This window comes from Monodelphis domestica, chromosome 6, assembly GCF_027887165.1.
Source record: "Monodelphis domestica isolate mMonDom1 chromosome 6, mMonDom1.pri, whole genome shotgun sequence".
NCBI lineage: Eukaryota > Metazoa > Chordata > Mammalia > Didelphimorphia > Didelphidae > Monodelphis > Monodelphis domestica.
The window spans coordinates 147,137,984-147,165,858 of record NC_077232.1 but is presented as its reverse complement, the minus strand read 5'-3'; positions in this window follow the sequence as shown (position 1 = coordinate 147,165,858).

Sequence of the window (27,875 nt, the reverse complement as noted above, 5' to 3'; positions counted from 1 at the left end):
AAAAAATATTGAAATAGAATGGTCTTTCCTAAAAATAATAAAGAGTATTTATCTAAAACCATCAGCCAATATCATCTGCAAATGGGGATAAACTAGTGGCATTTCCAATAAGATCAGGAGTGAAATAAGGATGCCTGTTATTACCGCTATTGTTTAACATAGTACTAGAAACACAACTTGTAGCAATTAGAGAAGAGAAAGAAATTGGATGTATTAAAATTGGCAATGAGGAGACCAAGACTCTTTAGAGATAATGTAATAGTTTACTTAAAGAATCATAGAGAATCAACTAAAAAGCTAGTGGAAATAATCAACAACTTTAGCAAAGTTTCAGGATACCAAATAAACCCACATAAGTCATCAGCATTTCTATATATCTCCAATACATCTCAGCAGCAAGGAATAGAAAGAGAAATTGCATTTAACATCACACTAGACAATATAAAATAATTGGGAATCTATCTGCTGAAACAAACATAGGAACTATATGAAAACAACTACAAAACACTTTCCACAAAATTAAAACTAGATCTAAACAATTGGGAAAACATTAACTGCTCATAGTTAGAAGGAGTTAATATAATAAAAATGACCATCCTACCCAAACTTATTAACTTATTTAGTGCCATACCCATTGAACTACCAAAAAACTTGATACTGAATTAGAAAAAAAAATATAACAGTTCATTTCGAAGAACAAAAGATCAAGGATATCCAGGGAAACAATGAAAAAAAATGCAAAGGGAGGCGGCTTTGTAGTATTGGATCTCAAACTATACTATAGAGCAGTGGTCATCAAAACAATATGGTACTGGCTAAGAGACAGAAAGGAGAATCAGTGGAATAGATTTGGGTCTAAGTGACCTCAGCAAGACAGTATATGAAAAGCCAAAAGATCCCAGCTTTTGGGACAAAAATCCACTATTTGATAGAAATTGCTGGAAAAATTGGAAGACAGTGTGGAAGAGATTAGGTTTGGATCAACATCTCACACCCTACACCAAGAGAAACTCAGAATAGGTGAATGACTTGAAATAAAGAAGGAAATTATAAGTAAATTAGGTGAACACAGAATAATACACATGGCAGCCCTTTGGGAAAGGAAAGATTTTAAAACCAAGCAAGACACAAAAAAATCACAAAATGTAAAATCTATAATTTTGACTACATAAAATTAAAAAGATTTTGTACAAACAAAACCAATGCAACCAAAATTTGAAGGGAAGTAAGAAATTGGGAAACAATCTTCATAACAAAAACCTCTGATAAAAGTCTAATTGCTCAAATTTATAAATGGCTAAATCAATTGTACTGAACAATCAAGCCAATTTCCAGTTGATAAATGGGTAAGGGACATGAATAGGCAATTTTCAGTTAAAGAAATCAAAACTATTAATAATTACATGAAAAAGTGTTCTGAATCTCTTATAATCAGAGAAATGTAAATCAAAACAACTCTGATATATCACCTCACACCTAGCAGATTGACTAACATGATAGCAAGGGAAAGTAATGAATGTTGTAGGGGATGTGACAATGTTGGGAGATTAATGTATTGCTGGTGGAGTTGTGAATTGATCCAACTATTCTGAAGGGCAATTTGGAACTATGCCCAAAGGGTGCTAAAAGACTGCCCTTTGATCCAGCCATAGCACTGCTGGGTTTGTACACCAAAGAGATAATAAGGAAAAATACAAGTACAAGAATATTCATAACTGTGATCTTTGTGGTGGAAAAAAATTGAAAAAATGGGGAGATATCCTTCAATTGTGGAATGTCTGAAGAAATTGTGGTATATGTTGATGATGGAATACTATTGTGCTAAAAGGAATAATAAAGTGGAGGAATTCCCTGGGAACTGGAACAACCTCCAGGAAATGATACAGAGCAAAAGGAGCAGAACGAGGAGAACATTGTACATAGAGACTGATACACTGTGGTACAATTGAATGTAATGGACTTCTCCTTCTCCATCAGTGGCAATGCAGTGGTCCTGAACAACTTGGAGGGATCTATGAGAAAGAACACTATCTACATTCAGAAGAAAAACTGTGGCAGTAGAAACACTGAAGAAAAACAATTGCTTGATTATGTGAGTCGAGGGGGATATGATTGGGGATATAGACCCTAAATGCCAAGAAGAAATCATTCAGATACCATGGAACCACATTGAGGATAATGCAGGATCTGGCTGCATCCACACTGAAGGACCGAAAGTCATGGAATATGATATTCTGGAAAGCAAGGGAACTAGGTCCACAACCAAGAATCAACTACTCAGCAAAACTGACTATATTCTTACAGAGAAAGTATGGTCATTCAACAAAGTAGAAGAATTACAAGAATTTGCAAAGAAAAGACCAGACCTGAGCAGAAAATTTGACATCCAAGCCCAGAACTCAAGAGAATCATCAAAAGTTAATTAAAAAATGAGGGAAAAAAGAAAAACAAAACAAAAAAAATGAAGATACTCAATAAGTTAAAATTATATGTATCCCTATAAGATAAGAGGTCATTGGTAACTCTTAAAAACTGTGGTTATCAGCTCGGCAGCTAAAAGAATTACACTTAGAGGGAACGGTGACAAACTGTATAGGATGAAAGGATAAGACATAAATAGGTATATAGATATATGCATGCATAAATACATATACGTGTGTATATGTATGTATATATATACAAAACTATAGTTAAAAATGAGGTTAATACTAAAAGAAATGGGAAATGAAACAAATGGGGGTAAATTTATACATCACAAAGAAGCTCATGGCGGGAGGGGGGAGAACATCAATACACTGAATGGGTAAAGAGGTTGGAGATAGGAAATACTCAACTCTTACATGCTTTGAAATTGACCTATAAAGGGAAGAAAAATCCAATCCATTGTGGCAGAGAATAGATTTGTGCCCTATAGGGGAGTAGAAGGGTAACAAATGGACTGTTGGGGAGGGAAGCAGTACAAGGGAAGGAGAGGGTGGGGGGTAATTTTAGAAAGACTACAGGGAAAATAAGGGGGGAATAAGAAGGGAGGGAAGTAGAAAGGGAAGTAAAATAAGGGTGGGCACTAGGGGGACTCATTAAAAAGAAACATTGGTATAAAAGGAAATAGTGAAAGAAGGAAAGGCAGTATCAGGAATAGAAATCAAAATGCTGGGAAATATACAGCTAATAATCATAACTCTGAGTATGAATGGAATGAAATCACGTAAGTGAATAGCAGAGTGGATTAGAATCCAAAACCCTACCACATGCTGTCTACAAGAAACACACATGAGGAAGGTATATATGCATAAGGTGAAAATAAGAGGATGTAGCCAAATCTATTTGGCATCAACTGGAATATTTTATAAAAGTTCTTCTTCTCCAATCAAAAAACATGTACAAATATATGCAGAATTAAAACAGTTATATATGTATATGTGTGTGTATTTCTAAAAGGCAGAAAGTTTTGATAGCGAAATAAATGATGGCACATTTGTGCAGTATTTAGGAAACAAATATTCAGGAAAATCAATCTATGCATAGAAGAAAATAGAATTATGTCGTATAGCATTTGCTTAAAATAAGCTCATGCTATATATAAATATGGCTTTGTTAACCTAGTGATTTAATATGATCATACAATACTGGTCACTGCCAGTTATTTATTTTTTTTTAAACTACTATCACTGAAAATGAATGCTATTTTCTTGATTTGTTCCCTGGCTTTGATCTTTACTGATAATGGGTTGGTTTCTATGGAAGCCAGGTGAGAAAGATCATTATGAATCATTTGCAATAGAGTCATCATTTAGCATCTACATCCCCAATAATATCCCCAATGAATCATGCAATCAAGGAAATGTTTCTCTTCTCTGTTTTTACTCCCACAGTTCTTCCTCTGGATGTGGATAGCTTTAGTCCTCATAAATTCCTCGAAATTGTCCTGGATCTTTTTTTTTTTTTTTTTGCTGCTAGTAGAGGAGTCCACTCTATTTGTTTGTGCCAAAATGTATCAGACTCTGTGTACAATGTTCTCCTGGTTCAGTTCACATAGAATATCTCCAGTTCATTATTCCTTTTAGCACAATAGTATTCCATCACCAACTGGTACAACAATTTGTTCAGCCATTTCCCAATTGAAGGTTATCCCCTCATTTTCCAATTCTTTGCCACGGCAAATTTTCCTAGCAGTTTTTGTCAAACAGTTGGTTCTTGCCCCCAAAGCTGGGATGTTTAGGTTTATCATATACTATTTCACTGAAGACATTTACCCCTAATCTGTTCCATTGATCTTCCTTTCTGTCTCTAAGCCAGTACCATATTTTTTTTTGATGACCACTGCTTTATAGTACATTTTAAGATCTGGTATTGCTAGGCTCCCCTCCACATTTTTTTTTCATTATTTCTCTTGATGTTCTTGATCTTTTTTTTCTTCCAAATGAACTTTGTTATAATTTTTTTCTAATTAAATAAAAACATTTCTTGGTAGTTTGATAGGTATGACACTGAATAAATAAGTGATTTGGATAGAATTCTCATTTTTATTATGTTAGCTCATCCTACCCATGAGCAATAAATGTTTTTACAATTATTTAGATCTAGTTTAATTGTATGGGAAGTGTTTTGTAGTTGTGTTCATACAATTCCTATGTTTGTCTTGGCAAATAGATTCCAAAATATTTTATATTGCCTAGGGTGATTTTAAGTGGAATTCTTTCTTACTCCTTCTTCTGAGTTCTGTTGGATGTATATAGAAAAGCTGATGATTTATGTGGGTTTATTTTGTATCCTGCCACTTTGCTAAAGTTATTGACTATTTCCACTAGTTTTTTAGTTGATTCTCTAGGATTCTTTAAGTAGACTATCATATTATCTGCAAAGAGTAATAGTTTAGTATCCTCATTGCCTATTTTAATTCCTTTAAATTTTTTCTCTTCTCTAATTGACACTGCTAATATTTCTGGTACATAATGATGATGGGCATCCTTGATTAACTCCTGATCTTTTTGGGAAGACTTATTTACCCAGGAAGCCTTGTTCTCTGTTTGTGAAAGAAATACCATTTTTAAAGACAGGAGACCTGTATTTAATTGTAGCTCACTATGCTCATGGGCAGATGTTTGGTCTCATTTTGCTTCCACCCTGCAAATCCGATAGCTGGGAATAAATTCTGCTTAGCTCTGACTGTGGATGGTGACACAGCACCAGGGGACTGGGAGCTAACTTGTGGCTTCTGGGCCAGCTACCTGCTTCCTCTCATTAAGTGTTTTGGAATTGATTATCCCCAGCTGCTGATGATACTTGCTTATGGTTTTAGATACATACTGTTTATTATTTTTAGGAAAGGACATCTATTCTGTCTCATTTGTATTTCTTGTAGACAACATATGATAGAATTTTGGTTTCTAATCCACTCTACTTTTTGCTTCCATTTTATGGGTGAGTTAATCCCATTTACAGTCAGAGTTATGATTACCACTTTTATTCCCTACCATTTTTATTTCCTCTCCTAGTTCTGCCCTTTCTTATTTCACTATTTCCTTCTATACCAATCTTTTGCTTTTAATCAGTACCTCTATTCCCCACTCTTGTTATACTTTCCTTCCCACTCCCTCCCTTCTAATTTTCCTCTTATTTTTCTTCAAGGTCTATTAAAGTCCCTTTTCCCTCTCTGTCCCTCCCCTTTGATTCTCCTTGCCCTTCTCCCCCACTTAGTTTTTCCCTCTCAAATTCACTATAAGGGAAGACAGAATTTTATACCCTAATAAATCTAGCTGCTCTTCCTTCTCAGAATTGATTCCACTGAGAGTAAGATTTAAGCATTGCCTATTATTATTCTCTTCCTCTCCTTCTTATAATAGTCTTCTTCCCCTCCACCTCCCATGCGCCTCTTTATGTGGTATAATTTATCCTATTTTACTTCTTTCTTCAAGTTCTTCTTGGTTTCATATTCAATTCCCTCTCCCTTTTTCACTTTTTCTTATCTTAAACCACTTAGTACAACATGCTCTGTCTATGAAAAATTCTTCTACCTACTATGATAATGAAAACAATTTTTGAGAGTTACAAATATAATTTTTCCATATAGGCAAATAGACAATTTGACCTTACTGAAGCCTTTAAAATTTCCCTCTTTCTTGTTTACCTTTTCATGTTTCTTTTGAATTTTGTATTGGACACCAAACTTTCAATTTAGTTCTGGTCTTTTCTTTAGGAATACTTGGAAATCTTCTATTTTGTTAATTTCCCATACTTTCCCTTGGAAGTACATAGTCAGCTTTGATAGGTAAGTGATCCTTGGTTGTTTCTGGCTTCTTACAATATTTTCTCATTGGCTTGGAAACTCTTGAATTTGGGAATTACATTCCTGGGGCTTGTCTTTTGAGGATTTCATGTAAAGGGTGATATATGAATTCTTTCAACATCTATTTTGTGCTCTTGTTGAAGAACATCAGGGCAGTTTTCTTGGATAATTCATTGTAATATGATATCAAGGTTTCTATTTTTTCCATGTTGTCAGGTAGACCAATGACTCTCAGATTGTCTCTCCTATATCTGTTTTATAGGTCTTTTATCTTTGCAATGAGATGTTTCATATTTCCTTTTATTTTGTCATTTTTTGACTATCTTTATTAATTCTTGCTGTCTTCTGAAATCATTAGCTTCTACTTGCCTAATTCTAGTCTTTAAAGATTTTTTTTTCAGCTATTATATTTTGATTTTCTTTTTCAGTTTAGTCTATCCTGCTTTAAATGGTTTCCAGCAGGTCAGTTCTGGTCTCCAATTTGCTTATTATTTTATGTGATTTCTTTTCTTCTTTTTCCAAGTGGGAGATTCTGTCTTTTCAACTGTTATTTTCCTTTTTTGCATTATTTTCATTTCTTTCTTCCAGTCTTCTTTCTTTCTCCCACTCTTCTGTTTGATCTAGCCTGTTTTTCATAGCTTCCAGCAGGTCCATTCTGGCCCCCAATTTACTTATTCCTTCATGTGATTTCTGTGTTTCTTTTTTCCAAGTGGGAGATTCTGTCTTTTAAACTGTTATTTTCTTTTTTAATTACTTCATTTCTATTCCCCACCTTTCTTCCCAAGTGTATTCTATCTTTCTTCCTTAGTTCTTAAGCTCCATTTTGAGATCCTTGAGAGTTTGTGACCAATTTCCATTGTTTTTGGAAAGTTTGGATATTTTTTGCTCACTCTCTTTTGTCACTTTTGTACCCTGTCCCTTTTTGCCAGAAAAAAAATTATCTGGTGTCAAAGGCTTTCTCTGTTGCAGTTTAATTCTTATGTTATTTGTGGATTACAGTTCCTTTGTGTTGGTATCCATTACTGTGCTCATTTTCCCCCCTGTATTATCTCAGCTTCTTAGCTAGAAGTGTGAGTGAAAGGGGCAAGCAGTTCTTGTTTTAGTGGGCTTTAAAGAATTTTTCCCTAAGGCTATTTTTCCAGTCTCTGTAGTGTCTCCTGGGTTTGCCCTGTCTCCATGCCCTTGTCCTATGCTCATGCTCTGAGGTCCCCAGCCTCAGGTCCCAAGTGGTGCTGCCATGGTACTATGCTTCCCTCATAGGTGAATCTGTGATGTCCTCACCTAGGCCCTGAGAATTTAAAAATTGCCCCATTCCTTGCTTGGACTCTGATGTGGTAGGTGGTGTGTGGGAGGGGTGATCAGCTCATGCTTGGTTATGTCTAGTTTTACCCTGTTATAACATGGAAATGCCCTAAAACTGCCTACCTTCAAGGCTGTGCCCTATGGCTGAGCCCCTTCACTTGTCTGATTTTGATTTTTGTCCTTTTATGATGCTTTGTATTGGTCAGTTGTGAGGAGAGGTTGGCTCTTCCTTCTACTCTGTCTCCATCTTAGCCTGGAAGTATGCAAGTAAAATTTTTAATGCTTGTCATATGGCAAATTCCATGAAAGTTTCAGATACAGAGGCAAAGGTGGAACAGGTCATGCCCTAAGAAACTAAATTCTATCTAGTGAAGCAACATGCACACATACACACATATATGTAATAAAAATCAAGTAAATAAAAAGTAATTGTGACTGCATGGGCAGATGCTACAGAGAACATTACATTAGCAGTTATACATTATCATTGAGATATAAGAAAAAAGATCTCACGTGAGAAGTTCCACTAAAAGAGAGTTTTGAACAAAGTGAAGGATTCTCATAGGGAGAGATGAGTAAGTAATATATTTCAGGTATGTGGGCATTCTGAATAAAGTCTTAAAGATGGGAAATAGAAAGTAAGAAAGGCAGTTAGAATGGAATACTCAATGTGTGAAGGGAAGTATACCCAATGGGAATTCAGATAATAAATTGTCAGAGATTAGAGGCAAAAGAAAAGTAATGAATTTTCTTGATCATAGGAATGACCTAACTAGACCTATGCTTTAATAATATCAATATTGCTATTATGGAAAGGATATATTAGAATAGGAAATTCTTGGAAACTAAACAACCAGCTAGGATATTACTGATATGGATCTAAATGGGGGTGGAAAGGAGAGGAATTAAAATTTGAGAGATATTGATTTATGGAGGTAAAGACTATGAAAAGTTGAATATAACTTTGAGAGTAGTAACCCTAGTGACTAGAGAAGAGTGACAGGATTGATGAGGAAATTCAATTTTGACATATTGAGTTTGAGATACTTAATGATATACAGTGGGAGTTTTCTAAAAGACAAATGGAAATTCAGAATTACACCTATAATAAGGAATAAATTTGGCAATATTATATGCAGAGAAAATAAATTGAATAGATATTAAAATGATCATTCAGATAATAAGATCATATATTTATTACTATGGGAGGTCACAGAGTGATTTGGGGTCAAAGAAACAAATTTGTAGTCTTACAAAACATCCCACATGTCATTGAGTTTAATCCCCTTTACCCATTTACAGAAATGCTAAGTGTCAAGTTTAATGACCAAGTATATTTATTATGTCTGAAAAACTACATTTCTTACTCCATTCATCATTCTAAACATAGGTTCACCAGCCAATTCATAGCTGGATATGAGTGCCATAAACCTTTTTTTCCTCCAGAGTACATGTTTTATCCCTCCTCAGATGAACTTCCAGAGTGTTTCTAAGGGGAAGGGACAAGACAGGACCCTGGGGGAAAGGGTTATATGCCAGTTTTATTTCAGAAGAAAGAGAGTAATTAGTAGTTAGACGAGCCTGGTTCTAAAGATTTTTAAAACCTCAGCATTTCGGCTAAACTTAAGACATGCCACATGTGTCTACCAAATGGAAGATAAACAGAATCAGTGTAGGATTTGAGACTTTTGAGTTGTTAATACAACTTCTGTCCTTTTCAGTGGCATCAATCAATTCATTCAGAAACCTTCAATAGGAATTATGCTAAGGACTTGGATTCATTCATTTTGACATCAGTACTAGATCAAGTGCCTACTACCACTTAAGGACTCAAATCCTTGCATGCCAGCAGAGGAGGGTGATCTTATTTCCTTGTGTCTCCCATCCCCTTTTTACTCTTAGAATTTATAAGCCAATACATGCAATCACTATTTCTTTAAAACTTGTGGAGAAAAATCTATGAAAAAAATCTGTAGATGAATTCTGCAGTTCAATCCATCTGTAATAGGCCCTTGCCTGCACTTCTTCCTTTAATGTCATTTTCTTTCAAGGGCTTGGCTTTTTATTTTATTGGAGATTTATGGAACCTCTTGCATGTAGTCATTAAAGCTGTGGCCACCTTGCACAGCAATCCTATCATTTAGCTTTCCTGAATTATTAACTGGGTAAGGCACTGTATATGATAATTATATTCTCAATAATGGGACCCACTCAGCACATATTCACATTCCATTTATAGTCCTCCCTCCCTTTACATTTCAATGTAAAAGAGTTTGCAAATAGGCGTGCACTGTGACTTGAACCTGGAAAATGAAGATTTTATTTTGTAGCCAGATGTTCCAGAGTATCTGAAAAAATGTTGTGCAGTTAAGTAATACAATCTTTCCTAAGTCTTTCCCTGTGACACACGTCTCTTTGTTCTTCAGCATTCTAAGCAAAGGCAAATTGGACATAAGATGTTTTATTCCCTGACCCCACTCCCTGAAGGTTTTGGAACTTTGCATAGCAAAATTGCTGCTGTGGTCTTTTTTTTAACCAGTTTATTTTGTCTGTCAAGTGCTGTACTAGAGTATAGTAGAAGATATTCCTGTGATTTCTTGTGCCTTTAAAAATAATCAGGCAAAGATTATCCTTCTATTTTTAAAACTTAATACTTGACCCTAAGAAGGGAAAGTCACTTTGTTTTCTGAATCACTGCTGGAATCTTGAAACCTCAGGTACCCACATTGATTATTCCTTGGGTCCCTGTGTTTGACTAGGACAATGATTCACAGTGTGAGAATGTGTAAGAAAATTATCTTGTAATCCAGATTGTTTTCTAAGCATTCTCTTTTACCCCCTTAGCCCCAAGCTAAGGGCCTTTTATTCTCATTTCTTATAATCATCACAATTTGAGAGGCAGCTAAGTGAGGCAGTAAATAGTTTGTTGGCCCTGGAGTCAGGAAGACATGAGTTCATATCCTCTTCCAGACATTTATTAACTGTGTGGCTCTGGGCGCGTCTTTTAATCTCTGCCAGGCTCAGTTTCTCCAACTGCAATATATGGATCCCAATAGTACATTCTTTCCAGGGTTGTTATGAGAATCAAATGAAATAATTGTAAAGTATACCACATAATGCTTGGGACATAATAGGTGATATATAAATGCTAGTGAGAATAATAATGATAATGATGATGAAGAGGAGGAAAGAAAAAAGATGCAGGGTTATGGTGATTGTCAATAAAAATCATGAAAATGATACAGCAAAAGAAAATTGTGTGATAGATACAGGTAATAGATTCATGACTTTTATATGTTATGTGCTATAAACAATAGATACAAATGAGTTATAATTATTATTATTTGTACAACAACAGCTAGTAATTGAGAAAAAACATACTGTGGAAAGTGGGTAACGCCTCCATAATGTTTCAAGGATACTTTATGGCAAAGTTTTGGGAAGATATGGCTGAGACTTTTATATTGTACAACTTTCATCATTGCTGATAATTCCAGGATCTAAGGAATCAAAGGACCATTTTGAGTGTTTAGTCAAAACCAGACAGATTCTTCAATATGCTCCTATGTTTTGGAATCATAGGTTCCTAGAATCATACAATTCCTAATAGAGGAAGCAAAGGATGCTTTTGATGAGTGAAACAGAGGACTGAAATGAGCTTCCAGGATGCAGAAGTTTCTTGATTATGGTAATGTTCAGATTTCAGAGGAATACATTATTTTTGACACTATTGCTACTTCATAATGTTGGTTATTACTATTTATGTGTAAATATGTCTTCTTCCCCAATTAAGATGTAGTACCTTGAAAGCAAGGTCAACAGTATCTTATTCTTATTTATATTCTATGTACATCTTAACATAGTGATTTACATTGTAGTCCATCAATATATTTGTAGATTGATTTATTAATTTGGGTATTCTTAGAAAGTGGGAAATAAATATGATGATAAATATCAACTGATTCTCCACTTTAAAAAGTATACAGAAGATACTATTAAGTTTAATCTATATATCAACATTTTCTCCATAATTTTCTTAATATAACAATGAAAGAAGTCATATTATATTTTTATTTATTTAAGCCTATTATTTCCAATGATTACATTGGAAATTTAACAACTGCCTCTCTCATGCCTGGATAAACTGGATTGACATACCACTAAGGTAATAGGATAAATGATGACACGGAAGTGGAATGAACAGGTCATCTTAGCTTGACTATAATGGAAGAAGAATGAAATGGAGTAGTTGGAAAGTGAATCACTGATATGAGCAATCAAAATGAAGAAAGCCGAGATTCATTGAGACCAAAGAGTAGAAAACAATTTTTTTCTTCAAAAATTTAGTTATACCCACATTTGCAAAGATAAGAAAATTAAGTTAAATACTTAGGTCATGTAATAAGAATTAAGAATTTCTGGATTTTTCTAAATAATTTGTTTTATTATTTTCTGGAATGGAAAACATAAGTTAGCTATAGCATTTCACTAAAGATTTATATATGAAAAGTGGCATAAAAGGAATTTTCAAGGATAGAAGACTAAGATGGATCTTGGGTCTATTATGTAGTAGAAATCAAAGTCATAGGTGAACAGTCTGAATTACATTGGTACTTGTCTTATAAGTCATATATTATGACAACTTTTGGCAGTTGTTATATAGAGAAAGAGAAATAAAGGCCACCAGCATGTCTGAATACATCCTATGTGGGAAATTTATGAACAAAAGGGACATATAAGGGACAAAAAAAAAGGGTATAGCAGGAATACTAATGTTAATTAAATCACAAATTTCATATCATAATTAAATCACATATCTAGAATCTATAGAAATTATAAAAGTATTTAAACAATTATATCACTTTCTCCTTTCCAGATATAGATATCTTCACTGTCATATCATTATTTAGTCATTTAAATCATGTTCAACTTTAAATGATCCCATTTGGATTTTTCTTGGCAGAGATACTAGAATGGTGTGCCATGTCCTTCTCCAACTCATTTTACAGATGATGAACTGAGGCAATGAGTTTTAGATGACTTTCAAAGAGTCACACAACTAGTAAGTGTCTGAGGCTACATTTGAACTTACGTCTTCCTTATTCCTGTCCTGACTTCCATGCTCCATCCACTGTACCATCTAGCTGCCATCTCATTGTCATAGTATGTTTTAAATTGAACCTTTGAGCCTTTAGATTCATAGAATCTGAACTCCTAATTTTACAGTTGAGAAAATTTAAGACCTTGAAATCTGATCAAAGTTTCAAACTTTATATATGAGCAAATTCAGTTAAGAGAGATTATTTCCCTAAGGTCATTCAACTGGAAGATCTGAAATTAGAACCCAAATATTACTCCTAGTCTAGAATATTTTCAATATTCCATGCCTCACATTCAGCTAATTGGAAGACATTTTTCCTTTAAATGAATAGAACTTCCATTAATTTTAACAATTATCTTGAATATGAAATATTCAGAGGATTCCTAAGGGTATGAGAACACATTCCCTTTATAACAGGAGGCATGAGGAAGTGGTAACTTAATTTCTTTTCTGAAGTCACACATGAATATGTCACCTATTTGGAAACAATTTAAAATGTCACATGTTGCTTTTTTACTTTTGACAATTGTGCTACATTAGACATTGATCAAATTTCAACTCATACTCCTTTATATTAAACTGATACCATACACCTTTTTCCAGCTCTTACATCTAAGGATAAATAGTCACTAACATTTATATAGTGCTTTAAGTTTTGCAAAGTGCTTTTCATGTTTTATCTTATTTGATCCTCACAATAGCCCTGTGGGGTACATGTTATAATTTGAATTTTCTTCACTTTCACATGAGAATTTAAGCATTGAGAATTTGAATGTATAGCCAGGGTGACAGTTATTGAGTTTCAAAGATAGGATTTGAACTTAGAACTTTTCTGTCTCTAAAAGCCAACAAACATTTTCCATTATATTTTTCAGCCTGGTAGTAGATATACTCACCATCTTTCATCTGGGTTATTATGATAGACTCCTTTACTCTCTCTCTCTCTCTCATTTATCTTCTATGAAACTGCCAAACAAATCTTCATGAAGTATGCCCATATCATCACTTCTCCCTTCTCAAGATGCTTCAATGGTTTGGTATTTGTTGAAAAATAAAATACAATGTTCTTAGTTCAGCATTTAAAACCTCTCAAAGTTCAGCTCTAGTCAACCTTTCCAGGCTTATTTCATGCTATTTCCTTTCAGATTATTTCCTTTCCATGTTTCTAGAAAACTGATCTAAAATAGCTATGTCCTTATTTGACATTAGATCTTCTACTTTCATAATTCATTTCCGAGAGATACCTAAAATACATTTCTTCTTGAACTATACTTAGAATCCATGGTGTTTTGAGTCTCAGATTGTGACTACCTTTTTGTGAACCCTTTTCTTATTCTTAATTATCTGGATCCTTCAACTTTTGGTACAAATATGTTTTATATTTATTAATTTAACCCAAGATCACAGTATCCTTTTATGGAAGCTATATCATAGTGCAAGCTCATATGAAACATGCAGCCATATGAAAGTTCTAAATTATTTTCTTATTAATGATTGTCTAGGTATGTATTCCCCTTCCTGTCTTTGTGAGTTTATTTTTAAATTAAGATAATTTACTCTTAGTTTTAATATTATCATATTAATCCCTTCTTATCTCTAAGACCTTTTTCTAGGTTCTCATTACATCATTACCTAGATATTATTACCTAGAACTCTTTGCTTTGTCATTCATGAATTTCATAAGAACATCTTCTATGAAAACACTCAAGTCATTGTTTAATGGAAGAGTACAAAACAGAAACAAAATTTCCCTGCAGCATCTCCAAAGGCTTTCTTCTCTCTAGTCTGATATTGATTAGCATTCTAAAACGGCCATTCATTCGGTTGCACACAAATTACCTGCTTGTATTATCATTGAATCCTCATCTTTCCATCTTGTTCACAAGGTTATTTTACAGGACTCTGCCCAATGCCTTGCTAAAATTCCCATATTATATCTATTGCATTCTTCTGATTTACCAGTTTAAATAAATCTTTTGATAAGAGAAGCAACTTGAATATAAAATTTCTAAATTTTAGGGAACTTTTACTCTCTCCTTTTGGTCATTCCTTTCAGTTCTAAAATAGCCATCAATATCAAAATCCATTTTAAAATATTGCTGGGGAACAGCATTGAACTCACTAGTCTAAAAATTCTCTAATCCACATATTTTCTTTCCTGAATGATGAAAGAAGCATCAATGAGCATTTAACTTTGGTAACTGGTTTAAGAAGCAGAAACATTCTGCTAGGAAATATTGCTCTGTTCTAAGTCAGATTAAAGAATTCCCTTTCCAGAGATAAAAATCTCTTCAATAAGAATCCAAGTGTGTTTCTAATACTTCCCTTTCCCCCCGTGTTCCCTGTCTTCAAGATTCTGCTACATTTGGCTTATTTAATAAAAGTGCATTTATAAATTAGGATCTCTCCCAAAGGTTCATTAATGTCTTAGGAGATTTGAGGGGCCTAACAGCAGAACTTAAATGATGAATATGTCTTTGAATCTGTACTTCTTCATTCAAAAGCAGGCAAGCTGAAGAGTTTAAATAAATCACATTTACACTTGAATCTGAACTAATTTTTAGCAAAGTAAGGAAAGCATTTTCTGAAAATAAACAAAACATCTAACTAATATTGAGTTAGCAGCAAGGTGGATGAATTGGAATAGCATAGGACATTGAAGTTGTGGATTTTTTTCCATATTAAGAATTTATATGCTATACTTATTATTGTAGTCCCCAAACCATAAAATCGTCAAACTACTGAATCATAAAATACTTTTATTGTCTTACTGACTCTCTATTCAAACCTTTTTAGTGAAACATTTTTTTGATATTTCCAAAAAGATTTTTTTTATTATAGTGAACTTTTTGGTGTATTCCTCAAGCCTTTTTAGTTTTTTTTTGAAGATTCTAATTCTGCTAGCCAACATATTATTTAAAAATATTTACCTTGTAATTTGTGAATTTCATAAGTGAATTTCTTCTATGAAAACACTCAAGTCATTAATTAAAGGAAGAAGACAGAAAAGAAAAGATAGCCTTGAAATAGAGCTAGATCCTCCACCTGTTAGGTTAATATTCATCAGCATCTCTATTGTCTTCATTAAGATACCTCCAGTTATAAAGATCTCATTGCCCTCAGAAACACCTATTGTTTTAAGTGCCTCTTTTATTACATTGTGAATCCATATTTTGTTCTAAGATAAGTACACTGGTGCCAAAAATAATTAAAATGTTATCTCACCTTTAAATGATGAAACAGACACTAGAAAAATGAAAGAAGATAATTCCGATCCATGGACCACTAGGATTTTCCTTTGCCTTTAAGAAAAATAAGTAAGCAAAATAAGTAATACATTCCACCATTTTCTTTGAATTTCAAAAGTCATCAAAACAAACTTTACAGATTATAAATAGTTTTAAAAGTATCTTTGAAAACAAGTATTGCTTTGCTTATTCCTGGACATTTTTATTTATAAAATTTTTAAAAGATTCTCTAAACCTGATCAAAGACAAATTATGTCAGTATGTCTTCTTCTGATTGGACAGACTTTCACCCAAAGACTTTACTAAATATATATATATATATATATGTACATATATATATATATACATACATTCACATGGCAATGCAAATCGATTTACATAGATATGCACCAGGAATACAATAATATTAATGATATAATGCTCCAAGGTTTACAAAATACCACATATATATATATATATATATATATATATATATATAAATCCATGGTACAAATATATAGTAAATACACATATATACATGTACACATATGCATGTCAAATAATATATGTATATATGTGTATATGGGTGCATATGTGTACATATATACACACAATCATTTCCTCCAAATAGCCATCATACTTCAGCTGTCTTTCCTTTGTTGCTGTTGTCTCCTCTTTTCCCATTTGTGACTTCCTCCCAGAATTCTCATTCTGAGGAATATATACCATCCAATATTCATTCAGTGAACTCTTAATTCCCCTCCTCCTTTTATGATTTCTCTTCCCTCACTAAGGGTCCCACTTCATCTCTTACTACTAACTTATGTGCAATCTAGCTTCATATGCCCTCATTTAAATAGTTTTCATTAAAGTTACCATTGGTCTCTTACTTGTCTAATAGTGGCCTTTTTCTCAGTCTTCACACATCTTTCATTTGCCTGCATCACTTGATGCTTTTAATCATCTGTTTCTTTTTCATGATCACTCTTCACTTGGTTTTTGTGACACTGATTTCTACTGATTCTCCTCACAGACTACCTGTTCCTCTCAGTTTCCTTTGATGGTGCTTCATCTATGCCTTACCCACTACGCTGATGTTTCTTTCAGAACTGTGCTTAGGCTTGTTTTTTTTTATTCTTGTTTCTTTTCTCTATAGACGATCTTACTTGGTGTGAGATTGGCTTTCTGGGATAAAGTTATTATCTTACTGCATATCATTTCAGATCTCATTATCTAACACTTATCTTTCTTCGTGGTTATAATCGATCATCTCCAGTTACCTCTTGAAAATCTCACCTAGGATGCTCCATAAACATTTCCAACTCAATATGTCCAAGACAGATCTCATTATCTTTTCCACCCAATTCTCTGTCCAAATTCCACACTTCCTTATTACTTTTGAGGGAAATGTCATCTTACTAGTCAATCAATTACTCCCTTCATTAAACTCCAGTGGATTACTCGTAACTTTAAAATAAAATTTAGCATTCCTCATTTGACACTTAAAATTCTTTAAAAATTGATTTGTCAGGGGCAGCTATGTAGCTCAATGGATTGAGAGCCAGGTCTAGAGATGGGAGGTCCTAGGATCAAATCTGGCCTCAGATACTTCCCAGCTATGTGACCCTGGGCAAGTCACTTAACTCCCATTGCCTGCCCTTACCACTATTCTGCCTTGGAACCAGTACACAGGATTGATACCAAGACAAAAGGTAAGGGTTTCTAAAAAAAATTGATTTGTCCCTACCCATCTAGTGTTCTTGTGCTTTGCTCTTAGCTTACTCTATAACTCCCTTACACTTGCTTAGTTGCTATTTCTCATATGTGACAATACATTGTCTGTCTCTATGATATTGTAATGGTTTTCTGACATTCCTAGAATACTCTCCATCCTGACTTTCACTTCTCAATTTCTTTGGCTCTTTTAAGTCTTGACTAAAACCCAACTTTTTGTAAAAGGTCTTTCCTAGTCATTGGGTGTAATTGTAATTTTCTCTTAGATTACTCTCAATCTATTATGAATATATCTTAAATTTCTTTAGTTGCTTAAATATTGACTCTACCTTGAGAATTAAAGGTCCTTTGGGTTAGGCTGTTTTATTGTTTGTTTTTTCTTGTATCTTTTTCTTCATTCATTACTTAGCAATTCTGGACATACTAAAAATTGAAAAAGATTTTTGATCAGTCAGTCATCCTATGTGCGATGCACATATTTCCCCTCTCTCATAGGCATACTTCTAATATAATATAAGTTTCCTATGCCTGTAAAGGTATTTGCATGACCTCTTTATTGAATTCTATAACATCAGGCTTTTAATGCATACTTTTTGCTACTATATATAACATACAAAAGAGTGGCTTCATGGTGAAAAATGTCATTGAAAATTAATTTGGAAATGGGAAATGACAACATATTTTAAAGGAAATAATTTGCTAATGAAATCCATTAAAGTAAATCTTAGCAAATGTATTCTGATAACTAGGTTAGTTGGTTTTCTAAATCACTTTCAAGTGAAGAACTTAGGTGTCATATGTACAGACCTCCTATATCTAATATAATTATAATTATGATTCTATTATTTTGTAACATCAAATATTAATAGTACTGTTATTGTTTTGAATTTCTGTGATGTTTCCTTTTTGATGGTTTTAGCATTTTTCAAATATTATCTTATTAGCCCTCACAAAACTCATGAGGTAGGTGGCACATGCTATGTTGTTATTTACAATTTACTGTGGATAGAAATTAAATGGTTCAATGACTTATCCAAGGTCACAGAGTAAGACAGTGCTACAATTAGAAACAAAATGGAAAATTTCTTGATTTCTATGCTTCAGGCTTTACTAGTAATTTTAGGTTGCCAAAAATAAATGAAAACCTTTATTCTTCTAACTTTACCTCTAATTAGCCATATATACTCTGAATAAATTCCCCCATCATCAGTATCTTAGACATAGTACTATTGATATCATCAACTTGACCAACAGCCTCATAATTATAATCAACTGTAAAAAACACCAGTAGAAAGACAAGAAATTGATTATATGCCTATTATATATGGCATATTGAACAGAATACTGGACTTGAAGTCTGGAAAATTAAAGTCTGAATCCTGTCCTCAGAATCCTTAGTAGCTATGTAACTTAGTCTTTCAATTAATCTCTCTCAGTCTTAATTTCCTCTTCTGTAAAAAAGGGATAATATTACTGCTTACCTTTTAGGATTTTGATGATCAATCAAATTATTTTTAAAATATTTTATAACAGCAATTATTATTATTATTTCATGTCCTTTTGGCTGCCATTGTGTTTTTATTTTAGAAATATAGAAATATATTTAGATAGAAAGATATGTACATACATACACACATAGAGATAGATAGATAGATAATTCCTATTCTCCTGAAATTTAGATGGAGAGAATATGTAGAAAAGCAGAAAAATAACAATACAAACTATTTTATTGGTTGAAAAAGAATGGGACAGGTGGTGCTATAAGAATGCATATAAAAAAAGAATGGATAGGAAGAAGACATTCCTCTAATGCTGTGGATATTAATAAAGATTTTATAAAGGTGATGGCATATAGAATGTCCATGGAGGAAAGAAAAAAAGAGAAATGGAGAAGATAAAAGTCAAAGCAGGGGGAGATGGTGAGATAAAAGAACAAATATCTATGTTATAGTTAAGAGGATCTAAACATAATTATATTAGATATTTTGGAGAACTATGGGAGAGCCAAACTGTGGAAAGGTTTGGTCACCAAGTTAATGTTTCAGGATATTACTCCACAGAAAACCAGGAACCACTGATAATTTTGAAATATTAAGAGGGTGAAAGGTAAAATAAGTGAATGGCATTTTAGAAAAAAATATTTTGCCAATAATGTTTAGAATGCTTCAGTGATTGAGGTTGAGGAACTAGAGATACAGAAGAGATAGGAAATAATTGCACAATGGTGAGCACTAAAGAGGACCTGGGTTAAGTTGATTGCAGTGGTAATAGAAAGAATAAGTTAGATTAGGAAATAAAAAGACATCAGAACTAGATTTGAAAGAATTTCATGACTAATTGAATATGGAAGAAACAATGGAGGAGGAGCCAAAGATGATCAAAGTGTTGACTGAGTCAGAGCTGACATATCTTAGGGTTAACTCAGCAAAATCCTTTGTGTTTATGCTAAGGAATGACAGTGAACAGATGAAAGACATACATCCTCCAGCCTTTTTTTTTATCCTGTTATAATGGATATGCTAAATAGCAAGAACTCTATTTCATATAAGGTTTTAAAGCAACAGTACAAGCATTGACTGGGAGAGAGTGTACTGTAAGAAAAATTAGCAGTTGGCCAAGTGGGTTAAGGAGAAAGAAATGGTGAGCAGTAGAAAACTATAGTGCAATAGCCAAGACTTTTATCTGTTTGGTCAACAATTGTGAGAACAGGGAGAAGATATGCTTGCTTCTGGAGCTTTAAAAGTCAGCATGTAGTGTGAGTAAGGATGCAGAGCTGACCATATTGAAATTTTCATCTCCCCATTCTTAATGCTGAAACACTTTGCCAACTCATAGTTTATTCAATATGTCTTTAAAAGAAATGAAATTGCTCATCAGAAATTTGGGCTATGATAATTTTATGTTACTATATGACATTATTCTTTTTGGATATGTATACATATATTTCCAGAATATCATATATATATAAATGATCTGTTTCCAAATTTAGTCTAAACTTGATTTGCTAGTAGTAAAATTCACTAATTTTATTTTTAATTTCATTATATATTTTAAATGAAAGCAATTCATTTTCCTCCTTCCCATTTCTCATCATGTTAAACAAAATGAGAAAATAAAACAAAAAGGAAGACCCATATTACAAATACACATAGTCTAGTAAAGCAAATTTTATCATATTTATATTGATTTCTGTTCTTGGCATTACTGACACTACTGTTATCAGTACAGTACATAACAATATTCCTATTCTTTTTGACATATGCCTCAAATCCCATTTCCATTGGCAGGTCCAAATCTAAATCATGTCAGCTTTTCTGAGGATCCTTGGAAGCAACAGATATTAATTCATTCCATAGTTTCATTAGTTGACTCCAGAACTGTTTGAGAGAAGTTGCCATTCATTGATTTTAAGCCAGAGGAATTAGGGGGCAGCTGGGTAGCTCAGTGGATTGAGAACCAGGCCTAGAGACGGGAGGTCCTAGGTTCAAAGCCGGCCTCAGCCACTTCCTAGCTGTGTGACCCTGGGCAAGTCACTTGACCCCCATTGCCTAGCCCTTACCACTCTTCTGCCTTGGAGCCAATACACAATATTGACTCCAAGACAGAAGGTAAGGGTTTAAAAAAAAATAAAAATAAAAAAAATAGGGGGCAGCTGGGTAGCTCAGTGGATTAAGAGCCAGTCCTAGAGATGGGAGGTCCTAGGTTCAAATCTGGCCTCAGCCACTTCCTAGCACCTAGAAAAAAATTTACTAGAGCTCTATTGGTTACATATTTGAAAGTGGAATTTCACAGAATAATTCTAAAAAGTTCATTGTCTAAATCAGAATTTGGGATTGAAAAAATAAACTATGACATTTCTTTGACTGGTCATTATAGATGCTGGTGACTTTTAGTGTTGCACTTAATACAAGCAATTGGAAGGTGAAGTTGAAAACTTAAGTTCATTAAACCCTGTGAATATCCTGGCAAACACTTGTAGGAACACTTCTGCTTGGAAGGCTTTTTTCTCACAAGCAAGTGAAAATTAACTAGGGTTTCTTAGGAGCTTGCCAACAAATAGCTACACTCCTATCATAATTGATTTGACCAATATAAACTACCTGCCATTTATTAAATTTCATATTTAAGCAAACTGCTTTGCAGACATTATTGTAGAAGCTGTTTTGATAATGATGCCTCAGTAGGAATTTTTTTTGCAATGGTAGTAACCAAGAGGTTTAAAGAAATCTGAATAGAGTTTAAATATTGTTTAAATTATCTAGTATCTCCAGAAACTACTTTTCCTTGTGTTGAAACAATGAAGCAATTTTCCCTTAACTTTAGAAGAGAGCATTTTTGTTGTTGTTGTTGCTGTTAGACAAACCTTTTTGTAGAAAAGTTTTTTTTTAATCTATTTTGGTAAAACAGGATGCTCTTTAAAATTCATTTATAACCAGAGGCTAAATGTATCACCTTATCTGGATTCATGGGAAAAAAAAACACACACACAATGAAGTTCCCCAGTTCTTGGAGTGTGTACTATTTGAGCTAATCTCCAAACAAAGGCTTCAGGGCACAAATTACTACATGTCCTTCCCCCAGTGAAATTGAGAATCTCCCTTATCTTAATTGAGCAAAACATGATTAGTACAGGAGAAGTGAAAAATGGGTTTTCTCTATTTTTGAGCTTTAACATAATAGGATTTATAAAGTTGATTACTCTTTTCATGTTAAGAACCCTAAATATATTCCATCATTTCTTATAGTCAATCTTTAAAATACATACAAAGTAATGTCCACTACTTACTTAGCAACTTGCAGCATGAGAGACTGGAAAAAATAAAATCTAGATCTCTTTCTTCTGATTCTGTCACTGCATAACAATTCCTATATCTCTGTGATTCTAATTTATAGCATGGAGACTAGACTGATTTGTATTTTTCCATATTTTTCTCTCATTAATCCTTATAGGAAGTATGATTCTGTTCCTTAGCGACTTCTCACAATATACTATAGGCGTGTTTATCTTCTAAAATATATTAAAAATCATTTTGCCAAACTAAAAATTGTAATCACTAAAATAATTCATTCAAATAATAAACTGCTTATTTGTAAGCAAATCGGGGGGTAAATTCATGGTCTAAGTAACTACTTTGGAATACAAACTAAATGGAACTCATAAAATTGCTTCCCATAAAATAGAACACTGTAATGTTATCTGAGCTTCAAGAATAAGCTATGTAGGATACTTTGTCCCAAGTGTATTACATATGCATCTGTGCATGGGCCGCAAAGTTATACATGAATTAAGTAAAAGGAAGGGGAGGTGGAGCTGCTCCTCTATTTCTCTGAGAGACAAGAAGTTAAAAACATAATTGATTTGGGAAGAGATGGAAAGGTAGAGAATGACATGTTTACAGAAGCAGGAAACAAGAGAACAAGAGACCACAGGAGAATTTGAGAGATGAGGGGACAAAGTGTAAATGAATGGTTGGTTTATACACAAAATTACATTTTAAAAAAGTTCAATTCATTTGAGCTTTAACAGAAGTTATAATTCCACATCTTATGATGGGATGTATATCAAAATGGGGGAAACATCATACTGCAAAGCCCCAGCACATTGGATCTAAAACAAAACTTCTCACTACTTTATATTCTCCCAACTTCTCTTTTTTTTTTCTGGAACAAGGAGTGAGTGAATAAATATAGGTTTCTAATTTTTATTTTATCAACTGGGCTATTATTTATTCACCTGTAAAAAAAGTATGTTGTGAGTATAGTGAAGGTTACTTATATTTCTGTCTTTTGAGGGCAATGAATTTGAAGTAAGTTTATATACCCCAGGTTTTTCCATAATTTTGAAAGTTAATGAAAAAACAGCCGAGATATTCTATACCTTCTTTTAGTCTATTTTGTGTTTTTCTTGCTGTATATTACTATAAGCTTAGGAAATACAGACAAAAGAAAGTTTTGTAGCACCCTGTGAATGCAATGAGAGGTCACCATTCCTATGACTCTTAACACTAAATTATCAAGCCAAACTGCTGGAGTGAGTCTCTCTCTCTCTCTCTCTCTCTCTCTCTCTCTCTCTCTCTCTCTCTCTCTCTCCTCTCTCTCTCTCTCTCTCTCTCTCCTCTCTCTCTCTCTCTCTCTCTCTCTCTCTCTCTCTCTCTCTCTCTCTCTCTCTCTCTCTCTCTCTCTCTCTCTCTCTCTTTCTCCCCCCTTTCTATATATTTCTCTGAGTCTCTATCTCTATAAGCTCTAAAAAATAAATTGGGCTATATCATTTAATAACTGATTTCTACTTTGTAACTGATCCTATCCCCCATTTTGCTAAATCATGTTTCTCAGTATTGATAAAAGGGCAACCTCTCAGACTCTGAACTTAAATTCTGGTTCAATATCAATACTAAACTTTTGGATATTTGCTAGCTAACTAATTTAACCTCACACTCCTTATTTGTTTACAGGTAAACAAACAAAAAAAAAAAACAGCTAAGGCTGTGTTCCTTCTCAAGGTGGAGCTCCCCTGCCCTTGTGCCTCCTGTGTCAAAATTAAAAATGATTTTCTCTCCTTTAGAGGACTGCCAACCAGGGTGATCCTGACTGAGATAGTAATGATTTTGTCTTTTTAATTATTTTTTTAAATTACATGTAAATACAATTTTCAATAATCAGTTTCTGAAATTTTGTGATCTATGTTCCCTCCATTCCTCCTGCCCTTTCCCAATTCTCTAGACAGGAGATAATTTGATATAATTGGTACATGTATTAAATATAATATATATTTCCATGTTCATGATGTTGTGAAAGAAGCTTCCATCAGAGAAAAATTCAAAGCAGGAATAAAATAAAGAATGGCATGTTTCAATCTGTATTATACTCAATAAGTTCCTTCTATAGCAGTGGAAAGACTTTTCCATCATAAATCACTTGGAGTTGTCCTCAATCCTTGCATTGATGATAATAATTGAGTCATTCAAGGTTGATCATCATATATTATTGTTGCTACTATGTATACATTTCTGCTGGTTCTACTCATTTCACTTTGCATCATTTCATATAAGTTTTCCCCCAGGTTTTTGTGATAATCGTGTTTCTTATTTCTTATAGCACAATAATATTAAAAAACAACCACATACAACATGTTCAGTCATTCCCCAATTGGTGGACTTCCTTTCAGTTTTAAACTCTTTGTTACCAGAAAAAAAGAGCTACTATAAATATTTTTGTACAAGTAGGTCCATTTCCTGTATTTTTTAATCTCTTTGGGATATGGAACTGATTCTTGCCAAAATCAGTAGAGTTGATTGATAATCATGAAGTAATTAACATTCCTTAATTTTCAAAGAGGTGTCTGATCAGTCATACCTGAAGGTCAACCCACTTTCCCCAGCTACTGCTAATCATGTAGCTTAGAAACTACCCTGAACTCCTTTTCCTTTCTTTTCCATTTCATCAGGGTCCCTGTCTTTGCTGAGGTGGCCAGTGATCCACTTTGCTAACAATTATATGCAACACTATTAGCTGTTAACTTGCCTGTAAAACTTGCCTTAGTGTCACTTTACTAACCACAGCATATATACATATATATGTTTTAAGATATGTGATCATATATATCTGTATGTATACTTTATGAGTACACATATGCATTCAAAGATAAAGCAGAGACTGGAGAATAGTGAACACTTTGTCTTTTCACCCATTACTGCCTTAGTTCTCCTGGGAAGTGAGGGAGAAATGGTAAAGCAACACCAGCATATGTCAAAGATAAATATAAAGGGAAATCTGGGAAGACATTTTTGTGTCACTGCTTCTAGAATTCTGGCACTGAATGCTATAGCACAGATGGTTTGACTGGGATTCCAAGTAAAGACTTGAAGTGAGAAACATTCTTCCTTGAAGAAACTTGAGGAATCCTCATCTTTCTTCCCTTCCCTTCCTCTTGCTTTCCTTCCCTTCCTTTCTCTTCCTTTTCCTTCCTTTCCCTTCTATTTCTTTTCCTTCCTTTCCCTTCCCTTCATCCTTCTCTTCTCCTTTCTGTCTTTTTCTTCCTTCCCCTTCCCTTTTACCTTCTTCCACCTTCCCTTTCTCTTTCCCTTCTCTTTTCCCTTTTCCTTCTCTTTTCCCCCTTCCCTTCTATTTCCCATTTAATTTTCTATTCACTTCCTAACAAATATAATGCTTCCATTTTCTTTTCTTCTCTCTGTGCTAAACATCTTTATTTTCTTTTATTGATCCTTATATCATGTTCTCTAACTTTTTTAGCTGTTGCATTTTTATTACACATATAGGATGCACAGTTAATTTTAATTAATCCTTCATCCTTTTCCTCTTTAGTATCTATGATTATTATTTTTAAATTTATTTTTTAAAACACTCATCTTCCATCTTGGAATCAATACTGTGTATTGGTTCTAGGGGAGAATAGAGGTAAGAGCTAGGCAATGGGGGTTGAGTGACTTGCCCAGGGTCACACACATAGGAAGTGTCTGAGCCCAGATTTGAACCCAGGACCTTCCTTATCTAGGCTTGGCTGTCAATCCATAGAGCCACTCAGATGCTCCCTTGTACATATGATTATTGAATAGTGTATTGAAAGCTAGTTTTGGAGTCAGGAACACACAAGTTTACTTTTGTCTCTGACCCATATTATCTATGATATTCACCATGGCAAAGGCATATATGATAACTTTATGACTATGGAAATTATAAATTAGTTAATCACAAGTTCTATTTTGGGAAAATTCTTATTTTAAACTTTTTGCATTTCAACTTTATAATTAGATCACATTAATTGAACTTGAATCTAAAAAGGAAAAATTGCTTCTTTTCAATTCATACAGTACATTAGGAATCTGGTTGAAGCGATTTCTGGATTGTCAGAATTATACTAGTAGAATACAAATTCTGACAAGTTATCTGAGGAATACATTAGAAACTGCTATGACTCCCATTTAGTCTGAGTTGCTTATAGAGAATTAGGAAAAGAAAGTAACCACACTTCCTGACCACCAACTAAACAGAGGGAATTTTACTATATGAAAAATAAGTTCATAAAAGAAAGGAGAGAATCCAGAATCACATAGCTCTATTTTTTTAAAACAAATATCCATGAAACATTAAATTTGATATGGCATCCACATTTTAAGGGATGAAAGTTTATAGAGAAGTCTTTTTGCCTCTTTTTATAACATTCAATAGTCTCTCTTGTGATTAGAATCTACAAAAAACATCTGGGAAGAATTGAAAAAGGCACAAAATGTTAAACTGGACTGCCACTGAATCCAACTTTCCTCAACTATCTCATTTACTAATATTATAGTTCCCTTTGATTATCTTAGTACAGGGCATAAGCAAAACATTATTGTGGTCTCAATATATGGAAGAACTGAATTGTGAACTAGAGATCCCTCAATGTTGTGGGCCCAGAGATGAAACTGTGTATCTGAAGCAAGAGAATTCTCACAGAAATGACTTTGATTTTTGGAAACCTTTTATAATTTTTCCCTTTCCCCACAGGATGAAGATTTATAAGCAGTAAGCTTGTAATTTTGGAGATGATTGCATCTTTCTTTGTGTCATAATTTCTCTATAAATATCCTTTTCTTGAAATTACTTTATTTTAATGATTAAAGTTTATTGAGAAAAGATGAACAGGTAAAATGAAATTGGAGAAGTATTGCTTGACTTTTTTATTGAGAGCATACTAGATGGGGATGAACAATAATATTAGAAAAACAAACAGAAATCTCAGGATTACCCTTTGACCTAGTAATTCTATGATCTCTGTATCTCAGAGAGATAAAAAGTATTGCATGTACGTGTGCACATGTATGTAAGGAGCTGCTAAACATAAATATATATACATATACACATAAATGTGTGATTCCAGTGGAATACTATTGTGCTATTAGAAATGCTATGACCAGAAGTACACTTTCAGAAAAAAATGGGAAAACTTATATGAACTGATTTATATGTGATGAAGTGATCAGAACCAGGAGAATATAATACACTAATAGCAACATTTTAACTATGAACAACTATGAAAGACTTAGCTACTCTAATCCAGATAATGATTCAAGACTCATAATGATATATGCCATCTTACAAAGAGAGAACTGATAAAGTGTGAGTTAAGTTTAAAACACACTTTATTCACTTTATTTCTCTTTTCTCTTTCATTCTTTTTTAATAATATAGATAATATCAAAATATATTTGGGATTCTTTGCATATAT